We start from the raw sequence: 13,829 nt of genomic DNA, 5'->3' as shown, positions 1-13,829 counted from the left end.
CACGTCTGAAAAGTGTAATGTGCTCATCTTTTTTGAGATTGAAAATAAATCTGATAGAGCAGTTTATCGCACGCTGTAGTTTTAGATTGTTAACAGAAGTTGAGTCTACCAACACAACGGAACAATAGTCAACAAGTGGTAGGATGGTTGCTGATACTAACAATTTTCTTAAAGGAGTTGAGAAGATGTTTTTCCTAACTTTGAGACAATGCAGAGCTGAGTTTACTTTACTAACTATTTGAGTGACATGATAATTCCATGAAAGATTTCTACCTATTTGAATACCTAAACACTTAGTACAGTTAACGTAGGGTAAAATGACACCATTTACTACTATTGGTGGCAGATCCAAATCCTCAAGCTTTTTCAGTTTACTATTTGAACCCAAGATCATAGCCTTTGTTTTAGATAGGTTGATTTCCAACCCATGGTCTTTTGCCCAATCAGCGACCGATTGTGCATCTTGGTTGACCCTCCAAACCGCATCATGCAGTTGATAGAGAAAGAAGTGATAGTAAATATATTTGTCATCGGCAAACAATCCATGCTTGCAGTGTACCAACCATTGAGCCACAGAATTCATTACTATTAGAAAAAGAATTGGACCCAAAACAGATCCCTGAGGAACACCAGATGACGTTTTGATTAGTTGAATTGGAGTGCCAAGGTCGCTTAATATTGATTGAGATCGACCTGTTAAATAAGAAAAGAACCAGTTTATTGTCTCTATTGAAAAACCAAGTTCGAATAACGCAATCAATATATTTTTGGGATCAACATAATCAAAAGCCTTGCTCAAATCAAACAGTAAGGTAAAAGCCCCAATAGATAATCATGTACCAGTATATGATCACTCCATGTATTTGTATACCTATAATTGTGAATATAGATATACAAATACATGGAGTGATCATATACTGGTACGTGATCATCTATTGGGGCTTTTACCTTACTAATATAGTTAGTTTACTGCTGAGAGAGAAAACCGCGAGTTTTATTATTTTTGTATTGAAGAAATTTTAAGAATTTCACGAAAAACTAACATTACTTAGATTAATACATGTATAATTACCCTACACAGAAAGAATGGTTCACTTAAACCAAGAAAATATTTTTTTTGCTAATTATTTCCTTGGGCGAAAAAAAATTTTTTTTTGACACAAGAAATTTCACTTCTTCCAACAAACTTAATTCTCTTGCTTCAAGAAATATGTATCTTGATCCAAGACAATTTATTTAAATCAATAAAATTTTCTTGTTTTGAGAAAATTTTTCTCTTGCTCTAAAAAATTAAATATCTCGATAATAAATTTTCATTAATATTTTTATTGACGAATATGTCAAATGGGAAGATCAAATAATATTGAACTATTTTCTTTCATTTAATATGTATAATTGCGTACTAAAATAATCTAAAATGAGTATCAAATATTCAAGAGAAAAATTTTCTCAAGGTGAGAAAATTTTTTTCTCAGCTGAAGTAGGTGGCGCTGCTTCCCTAAAGTATCTAAAAATCTTGATCCAATATAAAAATTTATTGTATCAAGTATTTATGATAATTTGAATTACGAAAAATTACTTCCACCAAGAATAGAATTTCAAGAAAAATTTTTACTTCGGCCAAGACAACTTCGGTCTTCCTTCGGGCACCCAAAAATTTACTTGAGCCAAGAATTTTATTCTCCAGTCAAGAAATCTTTTTTTCTGTGTACAAAATTCTGGAATTCCCTACCACATAGTTTATGAGAAATCATTGATAAACTAGTAAAGTAAACAAATAAAGTCATGCGTAGAAGTAAGTGAGCAATATCCCGTAAGAGAGGCAACACTAGCGCATGACGAAGACAGCAGTAGCATAAACTATAGGTTGGGAAAGAACTACCTTAAGAAGTTAAATTGCTACTTAACCTTTATAAGTGAAGTATCAAAATATTTTCAGTATCAACTTGATGTATATCAAACTCATCAAAAGATGAAGTAAAAAATGTAACTACATTTCCTAATCATTCTTTGCTACACATAATTTCTGAAAGTTTGAATTATTGAATATTTTTGCTGTATATATTCATTTATATTTTTTAGACGAAACAAATAATAAACGATTATATAAATGTTTTGTATGTGTAGGAAGGAACCAACATACAAAATTATGAATAGTATATTACACACCTAGGGAAGTAAAGTAAGAAATGTCTCAGATCACATGCAATTGTCGGCCGAGGCAAAGCCGAGGTTGACAAACATGTGATCTGAGGCTTTCTTATTTACTTCCCGTGGAGTGTATACTATTTTTTTGCTCGACGAAGGCAGAAAGCGGCACTTTCGTTTAGCGTAGCGGGCCGAAAGTTGACGCTTTCTGCCCGTCGAGCAAAAAAGGTATTTTTTCTTTGACCGTCGTATATATTAATGATTAAAGTTTATTTTCTTGCCTATGGCATCGTAGTACATAGTTTGAGTAGAAAAGAGGGGGAAAAAAAGTAAGTAAGGATCGAGAGTATAAGAATAGACTGAGAAGGATGATGGTGGTAGGGGTCCGGTAGCTTAACTGGTAGAGCTCCTGACATGTTATCAGGGAGATCCAGGTTCGATTCCTGGCTTGGCAACCAGCCCCATTTATTTTTCAAAGTTTATCTTTACTCTCATTCAAATTTTCTTTCATTATCTTTCACTTGAATATTTGTATATTTATATTCACTAATATAGGTATACAAATACATGGAGTGATCATATACTGGTACATGATCATCTATTGGGGCTTTTACCTTATTTATGATAATTTGAATTAAGAAAAAATTACTTCCACCAAGAATAGAATTTCAAGAAAAATTTTTATTTTGGGCAACACAACTTCAGTCTTCCTTCAGGCACTTGAAAATTTTCTTGAGCCAAGAATATTGTTCTCCAGTCAAGAAATTTTTCTTTCTGTGTAAGATTTTTCTTCGACACATTAGAGGTTTACACTCACATACACACATGCCGACAGATATCCTCGTAGGAATATTAAGAACTAGTTCCTAGGACCTTAAAAATGTGAAGATCAGATTAGAACTTGATTTTCGAAAACTGGCATGAAACCAATGACTCCCCGATTTTTTTTTTTTTAATCATTCATTTGTAGAGCGAGAACTTAAAAATTTAGAAAAAGTAATCGTAGATGTGAAAAAAAATTTATTACGATGCACAATGACGATAAAAATTACTGTAAGAAAAGTTAGAAAAAAAAAACTTTTTTTGTTTTTTTAATTAAAAATTTTTTTTTTCTTTTAAATTGTAGGAAATGACGTTAAAATATATTTTAGGAAGCTGAAAGAGCTTTTTGGAAAAAAAAAATTTTCTTACGAAATTTTGGGGGTACCCCATTTTGCCACCCCTACCCCATCCCCCCCCCCTCCTCTATATCTGGCCAGATATAATAAAATCTTTCTGTCAGATGTATTTTTCAACCCAGATAGAGTTATATCTGTTTAGATCTGATCAGATATGACTAGATCTGTTCATGTCTGATGTATTTTTCAACTGAGATATAGTTATATCTGGTTAGATCTGATCAGATATGACTAGATCTGATTATGTCTCCAATCCCATATCTGATCAGATATAGATAGATCTGACCACATATAATTAGATCTGACCAGATATAATTATATCTAGTCAGATCTAAACCTTTTTCCCCGGGAAGAGTAAAGGGAAGACTAAAATATCTGGGTCATTCCATGTCAAATCGACAAATAGTTGGAATCGATCCCTTTTGATTTGGACAAATTTTGGTCAGAAGTTTTCTTTTATCATATAAAGAACATCTGCCAAAGGAAAAAAAAATAAAAAAATTTTTATCAAAAGATATGCAAATTCAAATTTTCGCAATTTTTCCAGTTTTTCAATTTTGTTTTTGTAATATCTTGAACGCTATTATAGATACAGGAATGGCATTTCGTTTGTTGAAAAAGGGACACTTAGGGCTATTGAAAAAAAAAATATTTTGGAGAAAAATTTTGAAAAATGCCAAATTTGTCAAGTTTTGAGTTTTTTAAAATCGTTAAAAATGATGTTCGAAGTTAAAATTTTGGCTCAATTTTTTTTGTTAAATACCTTGTACTGATCTTAAAAGATCGTGAAATTTTTAGAAGGGTGTTTTTTTTTCAAGAATTTTTGAATTTCCAAAAAAAAATTTTTTTTGTTTTTTGCAACTTTTAATTAAGGTAAAGTTATGCACATACACGGAAAAAAATCCTATGGAAAATTACTATAGTAACATCGTAATCCAGGACTAGACTTTCAGTATCTCGATTTTTACGATGCTGCCGTCTACAGAATACAATTTGAATTATTGAAAATTACGGTGTTATTTAGTAAATTTTTTTTCCGTAAGAGCAAGTGAATAAGGACGCATACTATATGTTTTAATAAAAAAGAGACAGAGTCTAGTAGTTTGCGACGCCACCACCGAAAGATGACCAACTACTGTATCGAGGGTCTTATTATGTGACTGAACAGAAACTAGATATTCCCTCCGATAGCGTGAGGGGATAAACCTTGGACTTGAGGCGGAGAGGACACCGTCTTCGATTCCTGGATGATACAGGATTATTTTTTCGGTGACCTAAACTTCTTTTTAATTTGAGTGATAGAAATTTACGATGTTGCATCGTATTAATTACGATATTTGAGTTCTGGTCCGGCACTGCAATGTCCTATTAGGGTGTCCGTTATTTACCAAGTTGGCTATTTCCACTTGGGTACCGTCAAAATTATTTCTGCTTGACCTAAAAAAAATTTTAGAAACAAAAAAAAATTTTTACGATGCCGTTTAATCCTGCCTAAATAACGATACTTTTTCCATTTAATTAACATGGGATTATTGCACTTTTCAGCAAATAATTTTTATTTCGCTCATTATACTCCCTAACTTACCAACAATACTCGATTCTGTTTCTATTATGATCCTTTTAGATGGAGAAATTTTTAAATTGGCGCCAAAAATTTATATCATAACCTTTGAAAAGGCCAAAATTTATTTTTATAGACTTTTCTGGTTATTTTACTTAAACTACTTACTAATTAATTTTTATTTTGAATTTTGTGTAAGATCTTTTATTTGAAACTGTCAATAATCATACAGGTTATAAATATAAATTTTAACATTCAAATCATTATTGATTTTATTTTAATACATATGTTAATTATTGAACTTTTATTTTTGTTGTCAGGCATTCCTTAGTAGCATTTGAAAATTCATTCTTATACTTTTTTATCACCTGGAGAAGATATTGTTTTTGATTCTCATCTTTAGCTACCATATTTATACATTCTTGAGCCAATTGTACAGCTCTCTCTCTCTCCGCTACATCATTAACAACTTTAATCTTGATAGCAATCTCTTATCCTTTTATATAATCATCATCAAGAAAAAGTTAATGCTTCCCCACTAGACATTGATCCACCCGCGCTTGTCAAACGCAATGGCAAATAGTTTTCTGAAAGAAAATCAATTATGTTTTATTGTTAAATAAATGCACTTAATAGATAATTCAACGTAATGATTGAGTTCAAGTCTAATACCTGAATTTTCTCTTGATAATTCAGAATCGTTCAACTGGTGTTCTATATAACAAGATGCTGCTTTAATGTTTTTAGAGGTTAACACTTCGATGGACCGATTATCATTTACAACAAGTGGATTATCAGAAGTTTATACTTCATTAGGGCGATCATGATCTTGTTTCTCTGAAATACAATATATATTGAATTTTAAGTCACATGAAAAAATATTTTCAAGTATTTTATGAACGTTTCATTTATTAATTGACTAATATTTTATTGATATTACCAGATAAATCAATTACATTTCCTCGTTGATTGTCCGAAAAATTCAGATGGAATTATCTTTCTGATCGTTGATCGATTAAAAAGTTTTTATATCATTGCTGACCATTTCAAAAACTCTGCCGTGAGCTATGTCAAATAAACTTTATAATTTAATTGAAAACTCTTGCTCTTTTTGTTGGTTTGAGGACACACCTGCATTTTTATGCAGATTTCTGTATTCATCGTGCAATTTTTACAATTTTTAAATACATCGTTTGTCATCTAAAATAAAAATACGAGCAAATATCCAAAACTTTTTAACTTTTTCAATAGTTATTTTACATCCATCGCACACTGTTATTTTCACGTTTTTAGTATAATAAAATAGTAACCTTAAAGCTTGTTCATCAGTAGCTAATTTATTACTATTTATATCATCCGTAAGGTTTTCCAATAAAAACATCGGTTTTCGTAAATTTTTTTCTAAACTCATGATGAAAGTTCTTGATTTTCAATAGATTGGAGCTCTCGCGGTTAGAAAGATATTTTTTAGTTGGATACCGATCAATTTTTCCACTTTCAATTCATTGCACTAATCACTTCAACCTTACAATTAAAAATTTAATATTATAACATAAATTAAGGATTGTTCCGTTTACTATCCAAAAATGAAATATTGTCGTTAAAAGAACCACAACAACGAGAATAGACAGTGAGTTAAAAATTAATTTATCGTTTTTATTTACTTTAACGACCGTATACGACAATATATCTAGTTGTTTTATTAAATTTGTGTTGGTAATAACCGTATTACCGTACTTAATTCCTTCACAGAATCACTGTGTAATCCGTACTTAATTCCTTCATAGAATCACTGTGTGACTTCAGATAATTTATTAATTAAAATTATTTTTTTGGAAGAAAAAAATAAGAAACTTTAAATGAAATACAAAATAAAAATTAATTAGTAAGTAGTTTAAGCAAAATAACGAGAAAAATCGATAAAAATAAATTTTGACCTTACAAAAGGTTTTGTGATGAATTTTTTGGGCCGATATGGAAATTTCTCCATCTAAAGAGATCATAACAGAAGCAGAATCGAGCATTGTTGGTAAGTTAAAAAGTATAATGAGTGAAATAAAAATTAGTTGCTAAAAAGTGCAAAAATCCCATGTTAATTAAATGGGAAAAGTATCGTTATTTAGGCAAAGTTAAGCGGCATCGTAAAAATTTTTTTTTGTTTCTAGAATTGATTTTAGGTCAAACAGAAATAATTTTGACGATACCTAAGTGGAAATAGCCAACTTGGTAAATAACGGACACCCTAATGTCCTATACTAAAAATTATGATGTTATCATAGTAATTTTTCGTACAATTTTGTTTCCGTGTAGTATTGTAATTTTGAGCATTAAAAAATTAAATGCATGACGTGGAAATATTGAATAATAAATTAATTTCAACTTTTTTTTCTTTATTTTTTTGGACATGATCTTAAAGTTATCCTTAAAATGCATGAAATAATTCGTTATTTGTCTTTTTTAACTTCCGCTAAGAAAATCTCAGATTTTCAAAAATCGAGAAGTTATTGGTTTTACCCCGTTTTCCAAAAATCGAGATTTCATCAGATCTCGACGTTTGAAAGTCATCGGAAGCTTCCCTGACTATCCCCGCGAGCGTGTCACTACGTCTGTATGTGTGTGTGTGTGTGTGGGTGGGTGTGGGTTTTTTTTTTTTTTTTTTTTTTTTTTTTTCCCTTAGGGGGGGGGAAATCCTTTTTACGGATTTTAGGCATAGCTGTTTGGCCTGGATGTGTGGCGACTCGACGCAGCGTCATACTAAAACTCGACGCTGACGCCCCTACCCACTAAACCCTAAACCCCTTTCTCTTCTATCCTCTGATCCCCCATGGTACCGCCGTAAGGCATTTCTTCGCGGAGAGAGGAATTACCTGCCGCTCTTCCTTCTGATGGCTAAGATGTTATTTCTTTCTTCTAGATTCTGTCTTTCGCTCTTTTCCTCTGTGTGGGTGTGGGTGTGTATGTAAGTATGTAAACCTCTCATAATTATTGAATGGCTCCACCGATTCGATCGCGGTTGGCGCCATTCGAAAGGGCTTGTCCAAACTTAGATTTTGGATACAATTTGAACCGATTCGGACCGATAGATTTCGAAAAATCTAAAAAAAAACTGTAAAAAAAATTAAAGTGGTTTTTTTGGAATAACTTTCGAACGGCTTTATCGATCATCTCCAAGAACTAATCAGCTCTTAAGCTTAAAAAACCACGTCGATCGCCGCTAATCCGGTCAAAATCGGTTGATTCGTTCGAGAGATATCGTGCAGAAAAGAAAACCCAAAAAAGTGTTTTTTCGGAATTACTCCGAAATTTCTAGTTTTATCAATTCAAACTTAAAGATTTTTTATAAGGCTTAAAAAACTACGTCGAATGCCGCCAACCGCGTGAAAATCGGTTCGTTCATTCAAAAGTTATTGCGGTTTGAAAACTCAAGAAATAGTGTTTTATCAACCTTCTATCAAACTTTTGAGCTTGAAGAGCTCAAAAGCATAGAAAAATTATCTTTTTGAGCTCAGAGAGCTCAAAACAATGTATAAATTGTATTTCTGAGCTCGAAAAGCTCAAAAACGTCGTAAATGCAATTTTAAGCGCCCAAGTATGGAATTAGCGAAAAGTTGCAGGGATGGCCTTCAGGGTCAACCGTTTTCCTAATTATTTTACTTTAATTCAAGTTGTTGACACCGCTTATCGTTCTATCAACATGGAAATAATTTTAAATTTGAGATTGAGAAATATTAATGCGCAGAAATTTGTATGTAAACAAGTATTCGAAAGAAAGAAAAAAAAATGATATTCTCATCTCATTATTTCTAATTTTTATTCAAAATTAATATTTGTTTGAGTTATTTGGCATTAAAAACCATAATTGAAACGGACAAAATATGGCATACTTTAAAAAAATAAGAAATTATATCATGTGTTAAGCCTGACTTTAAGATTATGTCTAAAAAATAGAAAAAAGTTGAAATTAATTTATTATGTAATATTTTCACGTCATGCATTTAATTTCTCAATGCTCAAAATTACAATACTATGTATCTGCATAACTTTACCTTAATTAAAAATTGCAAAAAATGAAAAACAATTTTTTTTTGGAAATTCAAAAATTCATATTTTTGAAAAAAAAAAAACACCCTTTTAAAAGTTTCAGGATCTTCTAAGATCAGTACAAGGTATTTAACAAAAAAAATTGAGCCAAAATTTTAACTTCGAACATCATTTTTAACGATTTAAAAAAATTCAAAATTTGACAAATTTGGCATTTTTCAAAATTTTTCTCCAAAATATTTTTTTTTTCAATAGCCCTAAGTGTCCCCTTTCAAACAAACGAAAGGCCATTTCTGTATTTATAATAGCGTTTGAGATATTACAAAAATAAAATTTAAAAACTGGAAAATTGCGTAATTTTGAATTTGCATATCTTTTGAAAAAAATTTTTTTATTTTTTTTCTGTTGGCAGAACTTCGTTTTATGATAAAAGAAAACTTCTGACCAAAATTTGTCCAAATCGAAAGAAGTCGATTCCAACTATTTTTCGATTTGATATGGAATGACCCATCTACTTAAATCGCGTATAATTATTAACTTATTTTATTTTTATAATAATACTTTATTTATGTTACTTTATTTTGTGATATGTGATTGTTTCAACATAATTTAATATTCTGCCTGCTCGGATTATTGTTATTTTGTATAACAATAGTTATTAAAACTAAAAATTAAAAAACTGCAATAACGTTTGCATATTTTCATAGTAGATGAAATAAAACTTATTTATATTAACGTATAATTTTTAATTTCAATCTCTTTACTAACCCAGAGTATTTCACTGGTGAACCAGTAAAATTTCCCTGATTTACCAGTGAAACTCACTAGTTTTAACAATGATTTCGAAATGATAGTGGATGTTTTTCTATTGTACTGATTTAACCAGTGGAATTCACTGGTTGAATCAGTGAATTATTGTCGTAGCTGGATTTACTGGTTAAATCGGTGAAATTTCACTGATTTATTTTAAGAGAGTAGATTTAAAATATTTTTATCATTTTGATAGCCAGATCATGGATATACATTATTTATTAATTTTAATAAGTTTTTTATCAATAACTTTGAATTGTCATTTGATACCGAAAATAATTTTGTCATGATAAAAACGTATCAAGATATAGCAAAGAAAATCTTAATTATAAATTCTAAACTGTATAGATAATCACTCGATTTAAGGCTTCAACAGTGAAAACGTTGTACTATCATTCGCCATCTATTGGACATAACAAAACTATTCACTTCGCGCGTTTAGTATACTCAGAGTTTGTACTTAAAAAAAATAAATAAATAAAAAATAAAATTTTTCAGAAAATTAAAAAAAAATTAAATCATTAAATTTTTAATTATTAAAGACTTATTCAACTTTTTTTAATGAAAAAAACTTTAATTTTCTTTGTAGTAATTAAATAAAATTTTTTTTTATTAATTTAAGTAAAAATTATTTTCCATTGTAAGACCATCAATTATTAATTACCAGAATAAAATTTTGTTGTAGTAATTAATTAATTAATTATAATTTCAAAATTAAATTTTTCTATCATACTCAATAAGATATCAGGATAACTGCAAGGTACATAATAAATTCGAACATATAAATTATTACAGTGAGGCATGCTTGTTGTTCCGTTAATTAGAAGGTGGTATACACATGCACCAACAGATGTCAACGGTGATTCTAAATTGACGCGTTCTGTCTTTGACCAGTGTATAGAAGCGCATAAGACTCCTTTCTAAGCTAGAAGCAAGCATTTATACATGTGTAATCGTAGTTTTTTATAATCCGAACAAAAGCAGTTTCACTGTAAAAAAATCGCGCCGTCCACGTTCATAAGACTATTAAGAAAAAAAAAATTTGCTTTTTTTCTTTACAAAAATATATAAAATAAAAAAATTAAAAAATCCAAGTAACCGATATGATTGTTTATGATTTTCGGAAATTAAAAAAAATTTTGTTACAAATTTAAAAATTAAAAAAAAAAATTTGGAACGTATTTAGTGTGCGCGGTTGCAAAATATTTTACTTTTAATAAAATTCGTAAAATCTATTTATTAGGACTTTAAAAAAATTGAAATACACAATGACGCACACCAAGTACGTTCCAAAATTTTTTTCCTAATTTTTAAATTTACAACACAATTTTTTTTAACTTCCCAAAATCATAAACAATCATATCGGTTACTTGGACTTTTTAATTTTTTTATTTTATATATTTTTGTAAAGAAAAAAATAAATTTTTTTTTCTTAATAGTCTTATGAACGTGGGACTTGGCGCGATTTTTTTACAGTGAAACTGTTTTTGTTCGGATTTTAGTATTTTTTGTAATTATAATAAAAATTTACAATTGGTACCAACTTAAATCTCGCGTTGGTTGCATTTTTTATAGCAAACTATCCCCTTGAAACTACAGTTTATGTAAAAATAATTCCAGCGCACCCTGGCGGGTGTAGATGCAAGCTGTGAAATATCTTTTTTTAACTGTAGTTTCCCATCTAATGAAGGATTACTATGCATTCTCGAATTATTTAGTCTGTGGCAGATCACTTTGCTCATCGAAAAAAAGTCAGGATCGAAATTTTTGCGTTGCTATAGTTTGTGCGGATTAAATTTAATAATTTCAAGTAGATTAATTGTTATAAGTGAATATAATTAATTAATAGCAGTCAAATAAATTATGAATTACTGTTATAATATACAATTTAGGAATAAAAAGTACCGTAGAATTAAATAAAATTTTGCAACCTCAAAATACCGTTCTGCTTACAGTAAACACAGTCGGTAGTCTGGCGCTCCGTTTACAGCAGATTTGAACGGAACTTGGCACCAGATTCTACCGAATCTGTGGATACGTTATATGGTCAGCATTAAATTGCAATATTTTCCGCTATTTCAATATAATTGCACATGCATTCACTTAATTTATTCTCTAATCAACCGAATGAATAATTTAATTGCGAACGTAAATTAAAATACTATTTCATTTCATCCTATTATTTATTAAAAAAAAAAAAAAAAAAAAAAAAAAAAATTACAATATTTAAAAAAGTTGAAAGTTTTTAAATAGAAGAAATGATTAATTTTCGTATTAAAAAAAACTATTCGTAATTACTGAAATTGCATCATCACATATTTTAATACTCGGGGAATGTTTTGATGAAACCAATTATTTTTTTTTATCAATTAAATAAAAAAATAACTCTCTTAAATACCGATTACACATGATTGATTATTAAATATAAGTGACATTATTGTAAGTACAGTTAATTTTTAAAACTCTAATTTTTGCTAATTATTAAAGATACTAAAGAATTTTATTCCATAAAAATTTCATAAATGAATAAATTAGCAATGAATGAAAAGGTCATAAAAAATTTCTATTTTAAACAATTAAAAATTAGTCATTAGAATACCAATAAAAATAGTCGTGAAGTAATTAAACATAAAAAAGTAGGAGGTATAAGGAATATTGTTTATAATATGTAGTAGGCTTGACTCATAGTTCAATGTACCGAACGGTATATTATCTTGCGGCACATGTGACTAGCGATTTCTCGCTTGCCTTGGCAGCATGACGGCGTTATGTGTTATGTTGACTTCCGTGATACCAACTCGCGTTTATATACTCGTATCAGTACGTAACTTGCTATACTACTTACTACTTACCATCACAATCTCCACAGGTTCTACTTTTTTCATTACTATTATTATTGTCATCATTATAATCTATTCGTATCTCTCCTATCTTTCTTTAATCCCTACTTTGCTCTACATAACCACTACCACATTAAAAAATTAATAACAATAATGATAAATAAAAATTAAAATACACGAATAAGGAGTGGAATACAAAGTGAAGGTAAAGTCTCTCTAGAATATAGTAGGAGTATAAATGACGTCAAATGGCCCCCACCTTGGCCTCGCGGCTCCAAGCCACAGTGTCACGATTGACGGCCATGGCCATATACTTGATGGTGGAATACGAGTTCAGGGCCAAGGCAATGGCACACTAACCTTGATAATAAACTCGCCAGTATGCAGTATATAGTACAAGTAGTAGGGGACGATGACTTGTACAAGTACTGATGACTATAGTAATATATTGTTCGTATGTATGGGTATGTGTGGGTGACTCGTGCTTAAGTTAGGAGAAGAAGGAGAAGGAAAACCAGGATAAAGAGAGACAGCACGAGGGAAAGAGGAAGAGAGATGTTGTTTTGCTCGAGGCTACAGAAGAAGGCCAGTCGCATTAAGTCAAGGCTCTCTCCCGGTTTTTTTCTGGCCCACTGGCCCACTTCTCACTTCCTTACTCTCTTCCTAACAGAGTTTTTTTTATCCATTCACGTTCTCTCCCACCTAGAACGCGGAGCAACGGTATTTAGGTCAACCGCCTTTCTCATGCATTTTTTATTTTATTTTTATTTTATTTTTATTACAGACGTTTTTATGGGATGTTAAGTTTTAATAAGTTAATGAATTTGTGAAAACTTTTACGATTGACACAATAAGACCTTTATAGAATTATTATTTTGTTAAATTATAATTAAATTACATTTCATTAGAAAATTGGCTATTATTGATCTACATATAATTTGTATGATTATTGACGCTTAACGCACTGTCAAAATATTAATAAGAAATCACGAATGAACGAGACATTTGTTTAAAATTGATACATTTATTAATCATGCTTATGAAATAATTAGCAATTGTAAAGTATATAAAATTACAAGGACGTGAGCCAGCAATATGATTTTCTTTTAATTTATAATGAAGTTGATTTAATTTAACTGATTGTTATTATTTAAAACAAACAACTTGATTTAAAAAAATAATAATTTTTGTAAATTCTATCGAAATTAAAGAAAAATCATTTATCATTATTAAATTTATAGCTCTTGGATA

At 30.0% G+C, this 13,829-nt stretch overlaps 1 long non-coding RNA gene across 1 annotated transcript; it reads right to left on the bottom strand.

Moving 5' to 3' along the window:
- Positions 1 to 5,176: 5,176 nt before the first annotated feature.
- Positions 5,177 to 6,764, bottom strand: LOC123271941. Its single transcript, XR_006510973.1, has 3 exons — positions 5,828 to 6,764; positions 5,560 to 5,722; positions 5,177 to 5,474 (listed from the first exon to the last, which is right to left on the bottom strand). It is a non-coding gene; the product is annotated as an uncharacterized LOC123271941 (long non-coding RNA).
- Between the last annotated feature and the right edge of the window lie 7,065 nt (positions 6,765 to 13,829).

The sequence above is a fragment of the Cotesia glomerata genome, linkage group LG9, assembly GCF_020080835.1.
Source record: "Cotesia glomerata isolate CgM1 linkage group LG9, MPM_Cglom_v2.3, whole genome shotgun sequence".
Lineage (NCBI taxonomy): Eukaryota > Metazoa > Arthropoda > Insecta > Hymenoptera > Braconidae > Cotesia > Cotesia glomerata.
The sequence above is the reverse complement of the archived record's forward strand: the minus strand, read 5'-3'. Positions and strand labels throughout refer to the sequence as shown.